At 41.2% G+C, this 23,283-nt stretch overlaps 1 protein-coding gene across 1 annotated transcript in view; it reads left to right on the top strand.

The window, feature by feature from the left end:
* Positions 1–15,693: 15,693 nt before the first annotated feature.
* The window catches only part of LOC134601260 (lysozyme C-1-like), a 56,193-nt gene continuing 48,603 nt past the window's right edge, over positions 15,694–23,283 (top strand). The window contains exon 1 of the mRNA XM_063445727.1: positions 15,694–15,769. The gene's annotated coding sequence lies outside the window, so the exon portion shown is untranslated. The remainder of the gene's footprint in view (positions 15,770–23,283) is intronic.

Raw genomic sequence — 23,283 nt, 5'->3', positions numbered from 1 at the left:
ATTGTTTTTGCATATATTGCTGAATCATTTAGGTTTATTTGATCTAACTGTATTTTGTTTTATGTTGTTGTATGTATGTATGATTGATTGGACCATCCTAAAAATGCTGACATTGTACTTGTTGAAGGATAATGAACAGTTATGTAATTATAGGAAAGACCCACTGGTTTATAAAGATGGAAAGAAAAGGGGAGTTGCAATCATAGTCTCTGTGGCAGAAATGCCTCTGCACGTGTTCTTGGTGGGGCCTGTTTGCCAGCCTCTCACCAAAAGACTATGGGCCCTTTAAAAACTATGTGAACAGACTTGGTTCGTAGGCCCTGATTCTCTGGAACTGTTTTGGGCATTGGACCATGTGTGCGGTCAGTCAAATTAGGACTTCCAGGAAATCTCTGAACCCCTAAACCGATCTAGGTGATTTTTGGACATGTTGGTCACCCAGATTGGGGCTATCAGGGGATGCAACTTTTGTGGGGGGTTTGTGTGTTTAAATGTAATTTTGGGGTTTTGTAAAAATGTATGTTTTCTGTGCCTGGAGATAATTGAGTTTATTACAGTTCCTGACTCAATTATCTCCCAAGCACAGAGGAGGGATTATCTTGTTTTATGTTGGAGTGTCCTGGACCTGAGAGCCAATGTAATTGTGTGTATTTTTTACTGTAGTCTACTCTCAGGTCCAGTTGTGGCTGGTAATAAACAAATTCCTGCTTACCCTCAACATAGAGTATCATTGAATGTGTGAGGGGGAATGGCTGTATCACTTTGGGGATTGCTATATCACTATACTCCCCTGGGATTATAATCACTTGCTCTTTTAAGAGCATATCGCTGCAATCTCTTGGTGGAGAGGTCTACCCAATAGAAGCTGGATCCTGGTTTTTGGTCCAGGGTGGGTGGAGGACAGCGAGACCAAGCTGTAACGCTGGAAGTGGGGACTACAGTACTGATGGTGTCTGGTGCGGTGCTTGTGGTACTCTGTAAGCACTAAGGCAGCAGCAATTGGCAGGGGCACCCAGTCGGAGTGCCAAGCAGTCTGTCACAGTCTTTAATACACTCGATTTTAAACTTATACATCAGATAACAGATACTGCAGGTGATTTTAAATCTTGGTCTGTTAAATCAATGGTCAATTTACACTCTATTAAATATGTATTTACCTAACATATCCCCTGTTAGGTGCCTCACTAATATATTAACTCAAGTTGACCCTATAAGAAAAAGGCACCTTAATACAAGCAGGCAATTTTAATTGGATATCATACCCTAAAATGGATAAAAGGCTACCAGCCCATCTGGCCATAGAAAAAAGAGACATCAAACAATCGGCTCCTTTAAATAAACTATGCAAACGTAATGATTTGTGTGATTGCTGGCGTTTATTCCATCCAAAATGATAAAGATTTTACCCATACTTCCAAAAAGTATACAGTTCCTCAGTTAGATTAAATATGTGTATAAGAGATTTAAAATTGGTTGGGGCTTTAAAAGATATTTACATCAGAGGCAACACTTGGTCTGACCACGACATTTTCATTTTAGATTTAAAGGTACAGAATTACAAAATTCCTTCTCCTTGGAAATTAAGTTAGAACCTTGTATACTCAAAAGATAATAGAGACTACATTACAAAAATGTCTAAACTATTTTTTAAAGAAAATTCTACAGAGGACATGTCAAAAGATACCCTTTGGTGTACATTTAAATCAGCGATTAGAAGCTATTGGATAAAACTTGCCAGCCAGGAACAAAAACAGAACTCTTTCAAAATATCTAAATTTATATTTTAGTTTTTTTTTTGTCAATCTGTATTTTATTGAGGCATAGTAGATGGGATACAGAATAGAAAGAGGGAAATGCGCATTTAGTATACAGTAAGGGGTTCAATAACAATGGTATCTAACATTTCCATGGTACTCGTACCTCTTTTTTATTTTTATATTATGGTTTAACTTTGCTCTTGCAATCAGATTTGGTCAATATGTAGTTTCAGTCGCTTAACATAGACTAGTTGTATGGGATTAAGTGCTTAAGCTACGCGTAAGACAAATGTGCAAGTTCAATATTTCCCTGTTATATGGATTTAACTTAAAGAGTAAGAACACGCTAAATCAGTATGCGATTAGCTGCGTGCAAAAGTTACAGATTCTAATTGCTTACTGGCACAATTTTTAGTTATCAGGCTTAATAAACATATAAGTAGGTTATCGCTTTAAAGGAACATGCTAGAACTTTTGCACATATTTTTAAAATAAGAGAAATAACACGTCAGTCGAATAAGTAAGCAAACATACGTCTGAACCACAAGTTATAAAGGCTCAGCATATGATTTAGGATAATGGCAGGTGTACCAGTGATATCGGAACAAAGGATAATGCAAAAACATTAATTACAGTCAGAGGATGCAGATCGCTTGCACGGTAGATTCTCCTCTAATTTGCCCCTGACTGTCTGTCGTATGGTGTGGTAATCGCCATTGTCCCTTGCGTGGTGTGAGCAGTCCAGTGGGTTGCTCAGCCGATGCCTTGCATAGGGAGGCCGTAGAGGTGCAGGTGCCACTTGTCCTCCATTGCTGGTGCTGCAGAGGTGAAGATCTGCGGTAGCTTGTTCCGCCGGATCCCGTCGGGGGCTCGTGTGTGGTCGACACCGCTCCGGTCGGTCTTGTCACCCCGAGTGGAGGTTCTGGAGCTGGTGAGTGCCGCTTGAAGAGGGGTCCCGGTGCTCTGCCGCACACCTCCCTGGACTGTGGCTGGAGTGTGTCGAGGCTTGGATGCTGCGTATCGAGCGCCAGCTCCCAATCCAGGTGAGGCTATTTCATGTGTGGTTAGGTTAGCGGTCCCGTTCTCAGGATTGTGGGGGCAAGCACCGGTGTCCGGGCTACAGGGCTTCCTAGCCCGCTTGTGGGATCGCTGATGTGTGTGCGGCCCAGTTACTTTTCTAGACGTCTGTGGTGGGTGCCTGTAGTAGCGGCGTCTGCTTGCTGGGCGAATCCACGTGGCCACTATTTTCACCGCATGGTAGAAGGCTATCCCGCGGTCTTGCAGTATAGTCCATAGGCCCGCACAGAGCCTATCGAAGTCCCTCAAGGGGTCTGTGGGTGATTGGGCGTGTGTGCTCCGCTTCTTAGGCCCTTGCTGGGCGGCCATCTTAGGCTGCTTTACAGTGGCTTGGTGCATCCGTGTGAGCCGCGTATCGGGTAGCTGAGCCCCTGTATAATGTCGAGGGACCACTGGTGTTGCAGTAGTGATCACAGCGGGGACCGGGATGTCCCCCACCGGTCCAAAGGGGGGGGTGACAGGGCGCCAAGGAGGTCTATTCAGGGTGTTCGGTACCCGGCTGGAGATCGGCCGCCTCTCCTAGGCCGGAGGCCTGCTGCCCTGGTAGGTAAGTCAGATTAGCGACTATGCTGGTTCCTGCGGAGATATTTGGGCTGCTTAATGTCTCCTCTTGGTTGCCAGTAGTCTGTGCTTGGTTTCGAGCTTTTTGCAGGGTTTTATAGTTATTTCACGCTTTTCTTTGCAGGAGCTCCAAGCAAACATGTCTGGCCTGCTTGAGAGTCAGGCCCCGCCCCCGTATATATTTTAGGTTTTATGACTTATCAGCCAGAGCTAAGCTTGATCCTTCTCCAGAATTCTTAGTAAGGGTTAAAAATCAGCAAGAACAAATTAATCAATCGTTAAAACTTTGCAAAATGTGGATCATATACTATTACAGAAATAATAAAGTTAGTCAACACCTTACTGAAAAACAGAAAAAGATCAATGCAGATAAAAAATATGTAAACTTTTAGTAGCAGGCAAATCAATTTTAACACCAGATATGATTGGGAACTCCTTCAGAGAGTATTACAAAGATCCGTACAATCTATCATCTAACTCTTCAACAGCTATGATAGAAGAATATATAAAACTCAGTAATAGTCCTAAACTCTCAGAGGAACAACGAGACCTATTAAACAAAGAGATAAATATTTTAGAAGTAGAAAAGGCCATTGGCAACTTGGACAAATATAAAGCGCCTGGCCCTGATGGCTATCCCAATATTTTTTATTAAATGTTTAAAAAAGATGTGGCACCAAACCTGACATTAGCTTTTAACAAAATAGCATCCAATAGAAAAGCCTATAAGGAGCTTTTAGAAGTTAATATCATACTAATTTTTAAGCAGGGTAAAGGCCCCACTGAAATTGTTAATTATCGTCTAATATCTTTGATGAATGTAGATATTAAATTGAACGCATCGATTTTGGAAAATAGATTGAACCAAGTGATGACCATCCTGATACACTATGATCAGATTGGGTTCATACCGGGGAGAACTTCATGTAATAATTCCAGAAGAATGATAGACATTTTAGAGCTGGCTGAGAAGCAGGGCTTTCCCCTCCTAACTCTGTCGATTGGTGCCGAGAAGGCTTTTGACAGGGTGGGATGGGAATATCTAGAAAATACCTTAATTTCCTTTGGCTTCAAAGGCTGGATTTTAGATGCAGTGAAGGCCTTATATACAGTTCCTACAGCCAGGATAATAGGATATGACTTCTGTACAGACTAGTTTTGACTATTCAATGGTACACGACAAGGTTGTCCTCTTTCACCTCTGTTATATATCTTTTTGATCGAGCCCCTAGCAATTAACATAAGAAATAATAACTTAATAAATGGTATTTTGATTAATTCGGATAAAATTAAATGATGTCTCTATGCAGACGATGTGCTTATTATGATTACTAACCATATTGCATCTTTACCTGTCCTTATGGAGGAATTTAATAATTATTGTTTGGTCTCCAACTATAAATTAAATATTAGTAAAAGAACTGTTATGTCCAAAAATATAAAGGAAGAGGCTTTACAAGAATTAAAAAGAAAATTTAAATTTTTCTGGACAAAACAAGAATTTTAGTATTTGGGGGTCACTATAACTGCTAACATAAAACTATTATGGAGGTACATTTCTGGAAATTCGTAAAATATACTAATACAGAATGGAGACCCCATGAAATCTCTTGGTGGGGCAAAATTAACACCACTAAAGCATATTTAGTACCAAAATGGGTGTACCTCTTCCTTATGATACTTCTATACATTCATAAAAGCTGGCTGGATTTATTACAGACAAGCTTTTCAAATTTTATTTGGCACGGGAAAAAACCTAGGCTTAACACCATTACATTGTCAAAGTCTGGACAGTAGGGCGGAGCAGGTTATCCCCTGATAAGAGAGGTGTATTTAGCAAACATGCTCGCCCATGTATATAAATTACAACTACACAATTCTCCATAATTCTAAGCAAGTACTATGGTACAAAATAGAATATTGTACATCTAGAGTCAAGAATCTTGACACCTTACTTTGGCAAGATATTAGGGATAAACCTATTAGCCTCCCTGAGGACACCTCAATTACCCTACAACAGATCTTAAGCCAATGGAAAATTATCAAAAAATAATTGAGATTCACTAGTAAAGTAGACAGGGGAGCAACTATTACTCTTAGAGAAAGTAATTCCTGACCCTATTTTATCTAATTGGCCTAGAACTCACAACCTAGTTATTAATGACTTAAGCACCAATAATTAAAATTTATCTTTTAGCAAGTAATCTACCAAATTGGATATCTCTAACCAAGATGTTTTTGCCTATTTACGAATTTAAAGTTTTCTAAAAGGCCATCTGTTAAAACTTAGTAATGTTAAGGAAGGATTTATGAAAAACATTTTCAATGGCAAGCCAGTAAAAAAATCATATGGAAAGGCTCTTTTGGCTTCTAGATACCACTCATTTTATCCCCCAGCGCTAACAAACGTGAGAATAACTTAAACATAACAATCCCTTTAATCCCTGCAAAGATGGTACATGGTCCCTAAGAGACTAGCAAATATCTCTTCAATAAATTCCCCATTATGTTGGCGCTGTGGGAAAGCGGTGGGCTCTTTGATACATATTTGGTGGAGTTGCCCCTTGATTAGATTCTGGAAGAATATATATAATATCATTACGTTTGTAGGCGGTATTATCTTACCAACCAAACCGGAAGTAGCCTTGCTCTATTTAAATTAGGGTAACGTGAGTCAAAAAACAACGACTGTCTCCATACACTGCTTAACGGCAGAAAAAGGGATGATTGCCAGATACTGGAAAAAGAGTTTGACCCCTCTCCATGTACATTTTAAAAACTAATTTTCTTATAAACTAGAGATGGAAAAAGGCATTAACTATAATATTGACATGGAAAATATTCATGCCCTATATTTGGACATTATAAACAAGTTGGATTGTTTGTAAAAGATAAAAAAAAGTGGAAAGAGAAGAAAAAGGAAACAATGGATGAGAAAAAAGGAAGGAAAAAGTGAAAGAAAAAGGATGGAAAATAAAAAAAATTGATGGGTGAAGAAAAGAAAAATTAATAAAAAAAATTACAAAAAATGTGCTGTATATGTTAGTGCCCTAAGTCTCTAATACAAAGTCTTATGATCTACATTAAGGATGGTCCGTATGTTTGTATGTTAGTGTGAGTGAATGATGTTGGATAACAGTATGCCATTGATTGTATATAAAGAAACTGACAGATATTCATATTTAAAATGTACTACTATACTGTTATTGACTGTTGTATTATAATACTTTGAAAATGTTTAATAAAGATTAAATTATTAAAAAATAAAATAAAATCATATTTACAATATTATGTAAAATATTATTGTAATGAGCTTAGTTTTTTGAATGGATTCATTTTTTGAACATTGTTCCAGGTACAATTATTCATGCAGCTTGTATTAAAATCTGTCTCATGGTGTTCCCTGCATTAATTCACATACACAATTTAGGAGAAATACATGATTAATTAGTAATTTAATATTGCTCTTGTTTTTTTTTTATTCGTGGACTGTAACTATTTTTAACAATTCATTATATTTACAATAGACCCAGAGGGACATATCATGAAAGCAGTTATGGTAGACCCAAAAAAATATTTTGTTTTATGTGTGTCATGGCACTATAAGCTCCATGTTGACCATAGTATTTTCATTTCACTTTATACAGTTGGAGAGCATGTGTTGGAATATATTGTAGTATTTAGCAATGATGCATCTGGGCCTGGACTTTTGCCTGTCAGTAGAGTTTTAATTACATGAAGGCATAATTCTTTGGAAATATTAGAGTCAAAGGATTGTTTAATATTTTTAAAATAAAAATAAAGATCCTATTATTTGAGAAGCTGTTGTAGAGTTCGGAAAGGGTCGCCAAAAGTCACAAGGTAGATCACCAAAATCTAAATGTCTGAAGAGTTGCCCTGTGGTGGAGGGGTGCTAGGTGGAATGCGTCCTCCGCTTCTTGGGAGCTTGTTGGCAACTTTTTTCTAGGGTAATTGTGGCATGGTGGTTATCTGTGGTGGGCCGTTCCAATCCGGTATGTGGATTGCTGGGAGCTTCAGTGCCTGTTGAAATAGTGGTAAGTACTGGGGTATATGGATCATGTGGAGTGACCCTTTGTATGTGACACTTAAAGCGAAGGGAACCCCCATCTGTACCTCAAGTTCTTGGTGCAGACTTGATCTGTTGATCCAGGTAGATGGCAATCGGGGTGTTGGGGAACAGTAATGACTGCGAGGTTTGACGTTGGGTTGTCAGGATGTCTTATTTGCAGGCGTAGAAGTGAACCCTACAGATGACATAATTGGGTTTATCTGCAGGAGATCACTTTGGGCAAAGCGCTCTGTGTGCTCTATCAAGCATAATAGGTGTATCAGGAGGCTTGTGTAGAATGAGGTTGAACAATTCCTGCAGAACAGTGGGTAGGTTTTCTTGTTCATTTTCTGGGAGTCCCTTAACCCGAAGCTTATTTTGTCTTTCTCTGTTCACCAGGTCGTCCATCGACCTTTGACAGGTGGGTTGTATGAGCTTTGACAGAGTCTTAAAAAGCTTGCAGCTGCATGTGCATCGTGTCCTTGTCATCCTCCAGAGAGCTCACTCTTTCCCCAACATAGCGGATATCAGCTCTGATAACATCGAGCTTAGCTTAGAAGGAAGCTTCCAGTCTCCCTAGCATGTTTGTTAGGTCCTGTTTTCAAGGTAAGTTTTTAGGATTTCCCTCATATCTATGTTCGAGGGAGGGTTTGAACCTTGTGATCTCTATGGCCTAATGGCGGTGTGCTGGAGCATGGAGATTCTGGCATCATATTGTTGCCCATCGAGCCTATGTATTGGACCGCATTATCGAAGAAATATTTAATTAATTTGCCTAAATTTCTAGCGGGTGTCTCGCTGGATGATTGCTGAGTAGATTGTGAGCGTTTAGGGTCGCTTGTGGTAGGCTGATGTTAGCGGATTTGTGTCTCAGGCCATCGGAGCTGTGCTAGTATGCATCCATACAGTTCCGCTTTTAGCTCCTTCCCCCCTTGGGGACCTATTTATGTAACACTACCCAAACCATCCTATTGGTCTTGGGAACCTATTTTATGTGACACTACCCATGCCATCCTATTGATCTTTGAAACCTATTTTATGTGCCTTTTTAGCCACTTTGATGTCTATATGTTTGTGAGTGTTTTGAGCATTTTATTTCATATACTCAGGGGCGTACCTGGAGCATTTGGCACCTGGGGTGGATCCTATATTTGGCACACCCCCCCCCCTCCCCCCAGCTTAAAAATAAAAAAAAAACACCCACACATTTTTTACATGTATTTAGCACTGATGAGTTTTTGTATCATTTTAGGTATTCAGCACTGAGCAGTGTTTGTGTGGTTGAATGTAAACATGTTTTTGTATGGAGTATGTGTGAGTGAATGTACGGGTGTGTTTGCATGTATTGGCATTTGAATGCAGACGTGCAATGTATATTGCAAACTTTAACCTCTCTCCCTGGGGCATTTAACTAAAGATTCTCAGGATGCTGTTTAACAAAATCAGGCCTGATATATCTGTCATCAAGCACTATTCCACTTTTTCGCTCACAACAGATACAGACAAACACTGACACACATACAGATACACACACAGATACAAACACACATATAGATACAAACACGCACGCATACAGACACACAGAGAGAGACACACAGGCACAAGCCCACATACAAATAGAGACACACACATACAGACACACTGATACAAACACAGACACACAGATACACTGATACAAACACAGACACACAGATACACAGACACACACTGACACATACAGATACACATATACCAGCAAACATACAGATACACAGACATACAGATACACAGACACACATGTATAAGTGTGTGTCTGTGTGTGTTTGTATAGTATATGTAGTGTGTTTGTATAGTGAATGCAGTGTGTGTTTGTATAGTATATGTAGTGTTTGTATAGTGAATGCATTGAGTGTTTGTATAGTGAATGAAGTGTGTTTGTGTAGTGGATGCAGTGTGTGTGCTTGTATACCAGATAATGGTGTGAGGGAGGGGGTGATGGTGAGATGGAGAGGGTGATGGTGTGGGGGGTGATGGTGAGAGGGAGTGGGGGTATACTGTGAGGGAGGGGTGATGGTTTGAGGGAGGGGGAGGTGAGAGGGGGGTCATGGTGTGAGGGAGGGGAGAGTAATACTGTGATGAAGGTTGTGATGGTGTGAGGGAGGGGGCTGATGGTGAGAGGGAGGGGGTGATGATGAGAGGAAGGGGGGTGATGGTGTGAGGGAGTGGGAGTAATGATGAGAGGAAGGGGGGGTGATGGTGAGAGGGAGGGGGGTGATGATGAGAAGGAAGTGGGTGATGGTGTGAGGGAGGGGGGTGATGGTGTGAGGGAAGGGGGTGATCATGTGAGGGAAGGAGGACTAAATAACTTATTTAATTCCCTGGTGGTCCAGGCTGGTCTCCCTGGTGGTCCGGTGGTGATAACCGGTCTGCAGCTCCGCAGTGTGCAGAGGTGCAGACCATGAATCTCGTGAGATCCAGTCAGAGCATTGCCGTGGTAACCCACGGCAATGCTCTGATTGATCAGATCTCGCGAGACACATGGTCTGCAGCTCTCCACACTGCAGCATATCGAGCAAGCCGCCGGGCGCCCTCATGGTGTCGGGTCCTCGGTCAGTGACCCAGGACCCGACACAGTCTGCCCTGGACACCCCCCTATTGAGTGGCACCCGGGGCGGACCGCCCCTGCCCCCCCCCCCCTTTAGTACGCCACTGCATATACTCATTGTGTAGGGTTTTGTTTATTTGTTTTTAACAAGTGATTACATTTGTGGAAGATTTATGACCTATTTCTTCTGTTATTTATGACAACCAAATCTCTCATGATTGCTTATTAATGTAAGCTTGATGTGTTCTCTCACGTTGACACCTATATGGTGTTATTGATTAGATATCACATGTAACGCACACCATACTTTTTTGTGTTTTATAACTATCAGGACATGCTGCTGTGGCTTACTGAGATGTCCCTGATATGAAACTACGATTGGTTCAAGGAAGTGTTCTTGACTCGATATGCTATTACACCATATTACACCAGAGGCGTTTCACAGGCACTTTTGGGACCTGAAGCACAAAGACAGAGACTCTTATACTGCAGGATGCACCACACATCCAAAACATTGGATCCAAAATAACTACTCTAGATGAGGCAGTGCAGTTAATCCTCCCAGAACAATTTAACAACTATGCGGCACCTCGAAGTACAAGTATGAGTACGGGACCAGTGACCATTTACCATGCTGAAGGCCTTCCAATTAGCTGATGAGTATCAGGATGCACGGAAGCACCAAAAGACAGCACTAAAAATCCTGTACCACCAGGCCAACATCAATCAGAGGCCGTCAGTGCCCCAATGCACCACAGCTCCCCTGGAACTACCGTTCCTTGCCCAATGCCCAGACTGGGTCCACCGTGCCACAACTGCAGACAATATAGGCATGTGCACTGGGACTGCCCTAAGGAAAGGAACTAAGCTCAAGCAAGAGGTATATTTTGACTGTGGTGGATTATGCCACCTTGTACCCCGAAAGCAGTAGCCCTATCAAATATACATGCCAAGTCAGTGGCGGATGTCCTGATCAGAGTCTTTTCCCAGCTAGGGTTTCTTCAAGATATTGTCTCAAATCAAGGAAACCAGTTTACCACCGAGTTCAATAAGCAATTGCGGCGGAATTGTAAACAAATAATAGGTGTCATCTAGTGTTTAGCAAGGGCTATAACCACTGAAGAGTGAATTTCTCCAGTTTTAAGAGGCTATAGAAGAAGGTACTCAGCCTAATTATTGGTCTCTGTCACAGCACTTTTGGAGGTCAGGAGACCAAGCAATATCCATTTGAAGATTGACTGGACTGTGGCACATTTTCGATCCTAGGAACAGTCCCAGGGTGTTCTCAAGGTATAAAGTAAGTCCTGGTGATCCCCAGAGGTCTTCAAGTCCAGCTAAGAAGCACAGCAAGTGACAATATCACTTTTAGGGGCTCTCGGGACCAGGCCCAATACTGGTCTGCATGCCTCAAGGCTCATGACAGTCTCAATTTCAACCCTTCCCCCTTCTCGTTAAGACTCATGATAGAAGTGAATTCCTTATCAGAATATGGGAGGTTTCTTAGTATCCCTTTATAAATGAAAAACTGAAGATTAGTTTGTTTTAGTCCCCAATGAAGTTGCCCAGTTAAGTTCCTAAATGATCATTGGGTATTTTGCTATATTTATTTGATTTTATTTCATGTTTGGGCACTGAGTGGTTTGGACGTTATGTGTATAATGTATAGGCAGCTGGTGCAACCTGGCTATTAGACTGGAGCAGAGGTGGGGGGGGGGGGGGGGACATAGCTAGAAGGCATACTGTGAATGGTGAAGATTAGATTGAAACATAGAAACATAGAATGTGATGGCAGACAACAACCATTCGGCCCACCTAGTCTGCCCAATTTTCTAAATACTTTCATTAGTCCCTGGCCTAGTTAGGATAGCCTTATGTCTATCCCATGCACGCTTAAACTCCTGTACTGTGTTAATCTCTACCACTTCAGCTGGAAGGCTATTCCATGCATCCACTACCCTCTCAATAAAGTAATGCTTTCTGATATTATTTTTAAACCTTTGGCCCTCTAATTTAAGACTATATCCTCTTGTTGTGGTAGTTTTTCTTCTTTTAAATATAGTCTCCTCCTTTACTGTGTTGTTTCCCTTTATGTATTTTAATGTTTCTATCATATCCCCCCTGTCTCATCTTTCCTCCAAGCTATACATGTTAAGTTCCTTTAACCTTTCCTTGTAAGTTTTATCCTGCAATCCATGAACCAGTTTAGTAGCCCTTCTCTGAACGCTCTCTAAAGTATCAATATCCTTCTGGAGATACCGTCTCCAGTACTGCTTACAATACTCTAAGTGAGGTCTCACCAGTGTTCTGTACAATGGCATGAGCACTTCCCTCTTTCTACTGCTAATACCTCTCCCTATACAACCAAGCATTCTGCTAGCATTTCCTGCTGCTCTATTACATTGTCTGCCTACCTTTAAGTAATCAGAAATAATCACCACTAAATCCCTTTCCTCAGATGTTGAGGTAAGGACTCTATCAAATATTCTGTACTCTGCCCTTGGGTTTTTATGTCCACTATGCATTATCCTGCATTTATCCACATTAAATGTCAGTTGCCACAACTCTCACAATTTTTCTAGTTTACCTAAAGCATTAGCCATTTGGCTTATCCCTCCTGGAACATCAACCCTGTTACATATCTTAGTATCGTCAGAAAAATACATACCTTACCATCAAGACCTTCTGCAATATCACTAATAAAATATCAAAGAGAATGGGTCCAGATCCCTAAGGTACCCCACTGGTGACAAGACCATACTTCAAATATGCTCCATTGACTACAACCCTCTGTTGCCAGTCACTCAGCCACTGTCTTACCCATTAAACAATATTGGAATCCAAATTTAAAGATTGCAGTTTATTGATAAGCCTTCCATGTGCAACAGTGTCAAAAGCCTTACTGAAATCTAGGTAAGCACCACCCTGATCTATTATTTTAGTTACCCAATCAAAAAAATCTATATGATTAGTTTGGCATGATCTCCCTGAAGTAAACCCATGTTGTCTCTGATATTGAAATTCATTTTATAGGTTCAACAATCCTATCCTTTAACATGGTTTCCATTATTTTCCCCTCTACTGAAGTAAGGCTTACTGGTCTATACTTGCCTGACTCCTCCCTACTACCTTTCTTGTGAATGGCCACAACATTCGCTAACTGCCAATCTTCTGGGACTACTCCTGTTAACAATGATTGGTTAAATAAATCTGTTAATGGTTTTGCTACTACACCACTAAAATCTTTTAACTTTGAGTGTATTCCATCAGGTCCCACTGGCTTATTTGTCTTTACTTTTGACAGTTGAAATAAAACCTCTTCCTCTGTAAACTCACATGTAACAAATGACTAATTTGTCCTTTTTCATAACTGAGGCCCCTTTCCTTCATTTTCATCTGTAAATACTGAACAAAGATATTAATTGAGGCAGTCAGCTAGACCTTCATCCTCTTCTACATTCCTATATCATTTTGTTTTTAATCTAACTAATCCCTGTTTTACTTTCCTTTTCTCATTTATGTATCTAAAAAATGTTTTGTCCCCTTTTTTTACTGACTGTGCTATTTTCTCTTGTGTGTGTGATTTGGAAGCTCTTATAACTTGCTTTTGGATCTTGGGATAGCTAGATAATAGGACTATTACACATATAATCTTAGAATTTAATTATGTGAATATTAAAACATAATGTATTGGATTTTATTTATGCTAAACATGGTATGAAATGTCCTTAAAATTTTAGTTACAGAATATAAAAAATAAGTTTTCCTGTCTCCACCCGCTGCTAGGCTTATTCGGATTCTTCCACAGGTATAAAACAAGGGAAACTTCTCTTCTTCTTTCAGCCTCAACAAGTTGGAAAAGGTAAGGAGCTTTGGGCTACATATTTTCTAGGCTTATTTACGTTGAAATGAATTCCTCTCTCTATATTCTACTGAGATTTAAGCTGACATACTGTCTAATTGAATGTCACGGTACCTTGCGTTGCCCTGACTGTTAAACAGGGGAGAGGTACCCTTCTTACGGCCCCTCTCATGTCTCCAATGATTCAGACGCCGGCCGCTGTAACTCCGCCACTTTTTATGAAGCAGCACATAGGTGCCGACGTCATGACGCCAATGACGTCACGGTCCGTCAAAAGGTTAAAATTTGAAAGTTTGGGGGCGTAGCTATCAATTATAGGTGTAACATATAAAAAGGACATTCAGGGAATGGATCATTGCCCTCTTGTGGTTTCTGTTTACAGTTCCCAAGAGTGTGTTGTATTTCTGTGTCTACTTTGATATTTTTGATCTCGGCTTCCTCCTGACTATTTTCTGCTCTGTCCTCCCTGACTCGGTTACTGGTTTTTCGCTTCCCTGATTTCTGGCTTGTTCTTGACCATTCTCTAATCTATAATGTATAACCTGGCCATTCTAAGGAGCGGTAAACGTTACCTAATCTATTATCATATTTACTGTGTGTTGGGTCACTAGGTATCGTCACATTGAGCTAACTGGAACGGGGGGTTATAGTTGCATCGTATGTGCTACAGTGTAACACTAACATCTTTAATAACTTGTATCCAAGTGAAGCAAATAACAATTATATATTTAGCTGTAATCGTGCCGAAGGAGAGCTACATTTACACAATAGGGGTATGTAGCATAAACATTACTTAACTTTTTATTTAGGCATTTTGTTGTCTAAATAGAACAAGTGAATGATATCTTTATTTCCTTGCAGGTATTTTCTTTTTTAAAGAAAACAATCTAGTGATATTGTCATTTTAATGAACCAATAGACTAAAACATTAGGGTAAATATCAATTAGGGATCTACAAAAGACCACATTTGGTTTGCAGCTCGAAAGGAGTGAATTAACTAAAAGGGAATGTAGAGTAAACATTTATTACTTGACCTAATTTTACTCACTTTTTCTTAACTTTAGACACTTCCTTGTTTAAATGTAAGCATAATAATTATGTGATCTACTTTTTCCTTCCTATTGCTTAACCTTAATGGCGTAACAGAGGGACATTTTCATTGAGCAATATCACCAATCTGTCAACAAGTTCCACCTAGCCTACACCCTGTTTCAAATTAGAGTTTCTTGAATGCTTTCTTTTTTGGTTTATGTCTTTGTTCAATTGTAACCGTTCAGAAAATTAGATTTTTAACTGAACTGAAGATTTACATTTTTTCAGTGACCTCATTCTGTTTGCTCCTGTTTGGGAGTAAGATTTGTAAAACAACATACAAGTAATTGTTGCAATGGTTTTTCACTGTCTACAATTTTGTATTCGAAACCTTCATTAAAAATGTTTACATTTACAGTATTATGTAAAATATTATTGAAATGAGCATAGTTTTTTGAATGGATGCATTTTTTGAACATTGTTCCAGGTACAATTATTTTTGCAGCTTGTTTCATAGTGTTCCACGCATTCATTCACATACACAATTTAGGAGAAATACATGATTAATAATGTTAGTCATCCAATATTGTTTTGTTTTTTTGGGGGGTTTGGGGACTGTAAATATTTGTAACAATTCATTATATTTACAAAAGACCTAGAAGGACATATCAGGGAAGCAGTTAGGGTATGCCCAAAAACATATTTTGTTTGTTTTATGTGTGTCATGGCACTATAAGCTCCACCTCCTGCTAGGCTTATTCGGATTCTTCCACAGGTATAAAACAAGAGGAACTTCTCTTCTTCTTTCAGCCTCAACAAGTTGGAAAAGGTAAGGAGCTTTGGGCTACATATATTCCTTAAACATCTTTTATATTTGCCTTTTTTTAAAGTTCAAGAAAATATAAATTGCATTAACTTTTCAACTACAAAGAGGCTTCCGGCTGGATAGGAGCTACAGACAACTCAGGTAATTGAGTTCTAATGACATATATGGGACATTGCATTTCATTTAGAATAGTGCTTCTCTTTTATAATTTAGCCCTTAATGCATGTCACAGTAATGATAATTGTTTTCTGTTTAATGCTTCCGATAAAACAACCGTTGAATGGAACATCATTTGCAATATGAGTGATATATAGAAAAAAAAACACAAAATCATGGTTGGATTCTCATATTTGAGATAAGCATACAACTCATTAAAGGGACACTATAGTCACCCAGATCACTTCAGCTCAATGAAGTGGTCTGGGTGCCAGGTCCCTCAGGTTTTAACCCTGCAGATGCAAACATAGCAGTTTCAGAAAAACTGCTATGTTTACATTGCAGGGTTAAGCCAGTCTCTAGTGGCTGTCTTCCGGACAGCCACTAGAGGCGCATCTGCGACGCTGGAGGCATATAATGCCTCCATCACGCAGAGCGTCCATAGGAAAGCATTGAAAAATGCTTTCCTATTGACAGCTTGAATGCGCACGTGGCACTTGCTGCGCATGCGCATTCGGCTCCGCTGACGTCGGCATAGGTAGCTGACATTGGCGGGGGAGGAGAGATCACCAGCGCCGAGGGAGCCGGCGCTGGAATAAGGTAAGCTGCTGAAGGGGTTTTAACCCAGCGCTACGTGAGGGGGACCCAGAGGGTGAAACACCTTCAGGGCACTATAGTGTCAGGAAAACCACTTTGTTTTCCTGACACTGTAGTGATCCTTTAAACTAGCATTGTACTCTGTCTGTACTGGTACATGCACTGTCTGTAAATGGTTACAGAATCTAGTCTAAGGATAGCAGGAAATAAAGATGGTTTAAATACCAGATGTACAATCAATTCTAACATCCAAAAAGAAAATAAGAAAACTAAGAATTACTAATATGCGTATATATATTTATATATACATATTAGTTTATATATACATATCTATTGTATAGTGCTACAAAATTTGCTGGCACTATATAAATAATGAAATAATAATAATAAGATACATAGTAACATTTTTATTTTCCCAGAAAACTGAGCAGTGGTTCTATTTTTTTTAGCAATCTTTAGAGGCACAACTAGTAGTCTTTTATTTTAGATTGTTTGATTTGGTGAGGGGTTAGTAACTATGTGAGAGCTGCAAAGTGCTTGCACCCCCAGTTCTGATGTGTGACAGTCTTTATAATTTGCTAGGCACAAAAGAATCCTTAAATTATCTGATCATAATACTGTGCAGCTTCTAGTTATTCATACCCAGAACTTAGTTGTAAAAGTATTGAACCTCCAAGGAGCAATATGACCAGTGGCAAGTCCATTGCGATCTAAATACATCATATATCAGATAACCTCTGCTCTTCAGGGCCGCCATCAGGGGGTGACAACCATGACGGTTGTCACGGGCCCGGCGGCCCTGGGGGGCCCGGACTGCTCTGGCAGTCCTGGGCCCCACTTTCCCTCCCTGCACACATAGATAGCGAATATCGCTATCTATGTGTGCAGCCGCGGGCCCCCGGCTCCCTGTTACCGCAGAGGGGGCCCAGGCAGCACACAGCTTCTTCTCTCTTGTAATAACTCTCGCGAGACCCGGTTGCCATGGCAACGCTCCGCGGGTCTCGCGAGAGTTATTGGAACAGAGGAGAGAAGAGAGGCTGTGTGCTGCCTGGGCCCCCTCTGCGGTAAAGGGGAGCCGGGGGGCCCCTCACCGGACCACCAGGGATCATGGAATCTCCCCCCTCCCTGGGCAAGGTAAGCAGGGAGGGGGGAGAAACCATTTAATAAAAATATGTAAAAAATTTTCCCCCTTCCTCCGAGTCCCACCGGGTGGCCCATGCACTTAGGGCCACCCGGAGGGCTTGTATCAGCAGGGGCCCGGTCGGGCGCTCTTTCCCCCCACGACCGGGCCCCTTGCTTTCCGGCAGCCGGCTGGGAGGGAGTGAGGATGGGGGATCCTCACTCCCATCATCCTCAGGCACCACACTGGACCCCAGGGAATCCACCCTCCAGCAAAAGGTAGGAAACTGGAGGGTGGGTTTAAAAATTTACATTTTACATGTGTGTCAGTATGTCTGTGTGTCAGTATGTCTGTGTGTCAGTATGTCTGTTTGTCTGTGTGTCAATATATCTGTCTGTGTGTCTGTATATGTCTGTTTGTCTGTGTGTCAGTATGTCTGTTTGTCTGTGTGTCTGTGTGTCAATATATCTGTGTGTCAGTAGGTCTATCTGTGTGTCAAAATATTTGTGTGTGTGTCAGTATGTCTGTCAGTGCATGTGCATGCATGTGTCAGTCTCTGTATGTGTCTGTGTGTGTCAGTATATGTGCCTGGATGTGTGTCAGTATTTCTCAGTGTATATGGGTGTCAGTGTGTCTGTCAGTGTGTGTGTGTGTGTGTCAGTATCTCGGTCAGTGTATGTGCCTGTGTGTGGGTGTCAGTATTTCTGTCAGTGTATGTGTGTCAGTATGTTGATCAGTGTGTGTGTCAGTATGTCTGTATATGAGCCTGTGTGTGTCTGTCAGTACGTCTACCAGTGTATGTGTCTGTGTGTGTCAATATATATGTACCTGTGTGTCAGTATGTCTGTCAGTGTATGTGCCTGCTTATCTGTATGTAGTCAGTGTATGTATCTGTGTATCTGCTTGTGTGTCAGAGTATGTACCTGTGCATCTGAGCCGCAGCTTTATATACAAATACACCCCTCCATTCAAACTTCAACACTACATACAAGCACACTCCTACATTTAAAAACAAACACTACACATAAATGCACACTTGCATTCAAACTCCAGTACCACATACAAACACATTAACACAAACATACTTCATACAAACACATGCTTACATTCAAACACACAAAACAGTGCTAAATACAACCCTGCAAGCATGGGAAATTGGTAGAGCCTCACCTGTCAAAGCATTGTTGGAGTTGCACGACAGATGGGGTTCTACCTTTAGTCCAATCTTGCAATTGGGTGTCCCAATAAAATTCATTCTATTTAATGCCGTCACTGCATTGGGATGGATGCCGTGATTGCATACCAGGGAGTGAGGGGCGATGGCGGCAGGGTCCAGGGGGCCCAAGCAAGCGCTTGCCCAGGGTGCAGTCGTTATTAAAGACGGCCCTGCACACACACACTGCATACACTGACACAACACACACACTGCATACACTAACACAACACACACACTGCATACACTGACACAACACACACTCTGCATACACTGACACAACACACACTGCATACACGAATACAACACACACACACTGCATACACTAACACACACACACTGCATACACTAACACACACACACTGCATACACTAACACACACACACTGCATACACTAATACAATACACACACTGCATTCACTAATACAACATGCACTCTGCATACACTACACACTAACACACTCACTGCATCCACTATACTGACACACACTCTGCATTCACTACACTAACACACACTCTGCATCCGCTACACATTAACACACACTCTGCATCCGCTACACATTAACACACACTCTGCATTCACTACAAATTTACACACACTACATTCATTACACTGACACACTCTGCATTCACTACACCCTAACACACACTCTGCATTTATTACACCCTAACACACACTCTGCATTTATTACACCCTAACACACACTCTGCATTTATTACACACTAACATACACTCTGCATTTATTACACACTAACACACTCTGCATTTATTACACCCTAACACACACTCTGCATTTATTACACACTAACATACACTCTGCATTTATTACACACTAACACACACTCTGCATTTATTACACCCTAACACACACTCTGCATTTATTACACACTAACACACACTCTGCATTCACTAAACTATGCACACACTCTGGATTCACTATACTGACACACACTCTGCATTCACTACACTAACATACACTCTGCATTAACTGTACACACAGCATCCACTACACAAACATCCTGTATTCACAGTACACACACTACATCCACCATAAATTGAAACACTCTGCATTCACTATACACAGACACTGCGTCTAATACACACACTACATCCACTACAGACACTGCATCCACTAAACACATTTCATATAGTACATACAAACACTACATCCACTACACAAACACACACTACATGCACTGCTCAAACACACTCTATGTTCACTATACACACTGCATCCGCTACACAAACACACACTCTGCATTCACTGCACAAACAGTATCTAATACACACAAACACTACATCCATTACACACATTCTAATTTACTTCCACCATACACACCACATTCAGTCCTGCATCATTGTCAACGGACTAGGTAGGGTGTGGGCGGGCCCGGGAGGGAGGGGGGGGGGGGGGGGCCCAGACCTTGTGCTTTGTCAGGGGCCCCAAAATTTCTGATGGCAGCCCTGCTGCTCTTCAAACCATTTAAAAAAATTAAATACATAATTTAGGCTTTCTGTATATATGCATTTAATAATCTTTCTAATTGGGTTTTTGCATAGCTTAGAATAAAGTGGAAATCAAACCCATTAAATGTTTTTCTACCTCTGGGAGCCTGAGCACATTGCATGCAGACTGTTCTTGTTGCCAGACAGTAAGATGCATAATAAGGATGCAGATATTACAGGTAAACTGATAAGATAGAAGGGTTCTGGAGACATCATAATTAAGCAAAAAAGGTCTTAAGGTAAAGAGTGTTATTAATTATTTTCGTTAGAAAACAGATGCTGTCTGGGAGTATAACTAACAATAATTTAGGGTAGGTTGGTAGGCCATGAGATTAGACTAACATTTTAAGCTCAATGACCACTACAGCTTGCTCTAGTGCCTTTGCGCTTGTATGGAGTCAAACTGTTTTCAGCTGATGGTCTCAAGCAGTGATCCAAGTCCTGCAATTCAGTGCTTAGCTCAGGAGTGGTAACTGAAGTTCCTGCTGAGGAAGATCTGGCTCTTGGGAGATGATAGTGGAGGCAAGAAGTGGCACCCGTGAACTCAAAGTCAGAAGTCCTCAACAGGAACCTGACAATGCTGATCATTACAGCAAGCTGTAGTGGGTATGGTGCCTGGATTGTTTCTTTAAGTATTATTGCTCTAGCATTATATTGTGCGTTGTGACTTGTAATACATATTGGGAAAGATGTATCAACGTATTCTTTTCTAAATAATGGTGTAGATTACTAAAGTGGGACAATCACCATGGAAACCAGTGGAACCAACAGGCAGATTGTACTTGTGCTCCTATATCCTGAATGGATATCTCTTCTGGAATTCCCTCTTAGCATGAAGTAGAGCCTTTCAGTGTTTACAGCCACTATCCACAGACTTTAGACGACACATAATGCTGGGGAGAATAACAACCTTTATTGAAAGAATGCAGCATGGGTCTCCATTCAAAGTATAGCTGATCCCTCCCTAGCATCTCTGTTTCTGGGAGAGGATTGTGACATCCACAATAATTATCTCCCAGGCACAGAGAAGCCCAACACAAAACATCCCCATTCCAGTAGAGGCAAACCTGGGGGGAAGAATCTCAACGGGTTTACTCTCAGGTTAGTTACTACTTTCATTTTATTTATACCAAAGGAATGTTCAGGATACAATACAGTTAGCACACAGAGTCATATACCTGGCCAATCTCGTTATCTCCCATACTATGTAGCTGCTGATGAGGAGAAGTGTCAACTACACCTTCTCCCTTAAGTCTCCCTATCAGCCACTGGAGATAATACAAATTGGCAGGTGTCTCTAAGAAAAGATGCTGAGGATCTGGGCAAACTGCCTAGCATCTTGTGATTACACTGGTGGAGACCATAGTCCCCTTAGTAGATGGGGACAAAGGCCAGTGGATATCTGACCAGATGCCAGTGCTTCAGCTGGAGGTGTGGTGAGCTCCTCATTCTGATGCTAGAGAACCCATTCAAAAACAATAACAAGTAAAAAATGCAGCTTTACCGTTTATCCTAAAATAATTACTATTATAAAAAGCTGCACCTTTAAAAGTGCCAACCCAAACAAAAATACTTCCACAAACACACAAACCCAAAATAAAGATGCACTATGTCTTTAAGACTCAATATTCAAAAGAAAATTATTGTGCAACGAGTGTAAATTGCCTTATTAAAGTGCAAACAAACTTCAATAGCACTAAAAAAAAACGTGCAAAAAGTGCAAATAATGAACATTCAAGTACATGCAGGATAGTTTTATAGGCACGTTTTATAGGCAATACTCTATTGCAACTTACATGATACCATCTTTATCTTATTTCTCAATCTTGTGTTAAAATGAGAAGAACACACAAGAGAAAAAACGAGAATATATAGTGTGATATTGTTAACAACAATATAAGTGCTATGGTAATAAAGCACCATATGGATATTAAAAAATAATTAAAAGATCTCCAAAAATTCTACAAAATAAAATTATAAAGGTCAAAATCTACATTGAGTCCATAGGGTTCTAATGTATTAAGTCTATGGACCCACCTCATCTCTTCCTTACCTACATCAATCAAAGAATTGCCTCCCCTCCAGGATTACAGGTAACCCTTTCAGGTCCTGGTTGTGAAACTTTGTGGTTCTCTTATGTAGAGAGACCATTCAGCCTCTTTCTGGTGCATACTATACTTGGCCACTGGGGAGTGAGGATGTTGACCTCCCCTCCCCGGAGCTCTTTCTGCTGCTAGGGATATGGGTCGGGCTGAACACTCACTCTGCTGCTGGGAAGACGTGAAAGTGTCTGGGACCCCCATGACAGAGGGATGGGGATATGGGTCAACTGCCTGGCATGTTGGGATTACACTGGTGAAGACTGTAGTCCCCACCACCAGTACAGGACAAATATTTATCTCTTTTAGTAGTTGGGTGCAGAGATTAGCGCCACTCTGTCATAATGCCAGCGCTTCAGCTGGGGGTGCAGTGAACTCCACATTCTCCTGCTGAGATGATGTCAGAGTGGCTGGGTGTCCCATGCCAGGGGGTTGGGGATCTTGGCCGACTGTCCAGCATTCCTGTGATCCAGGAGTGGAGGCCATGGTTGCATCCACACCTTCCGAGCGACACCTTCTCAGGTGCTTGAGCTGCCCTGATGCCAGCTGTCTTGCTGGAGTGGCAGCTGCAACTTCAGTGGCCTAAACTTGAGCATCCTGTTTCACCAATAGTTGTAGACAGAGTTGAGTAGCACTCTGACTCGCTGCCACCTCTTCCGCTTGAGTCGCACTCTGCCATTGGGGAGGAAGGCCAACTACCTCTGCTCCCTTTGTTGGGAACAACGACTGGGGATGGTGGTCAACAACCTCCTCTCTCAGGCCCATCATCTGCTAATGGAAAGATAACGGGGTGACCAGGGTCTCCATGCCAGATGGTTTAGGATC

Source organism: Pelobates fuscus, chromosome 3 (genome assembly GCF_036172605.1).
Source record: "Pelobates fuscus isolate aPelFus1 chromosome 3, aPelFus1.pri, whole genome shotgun sequence".
Taxonomy (NCBI): domain Eukaryota; kingdom Metazoa; phylum Chordata; class Amphibia; order Anura; family Pelobatidae; genus Pelobates; species Pelobates fuscus.
The sequence above is the reverse complement of the archived record's forward strand: the minus strand, read 5'-3'. Positions and strand labels throughout refer to the sequence as shown.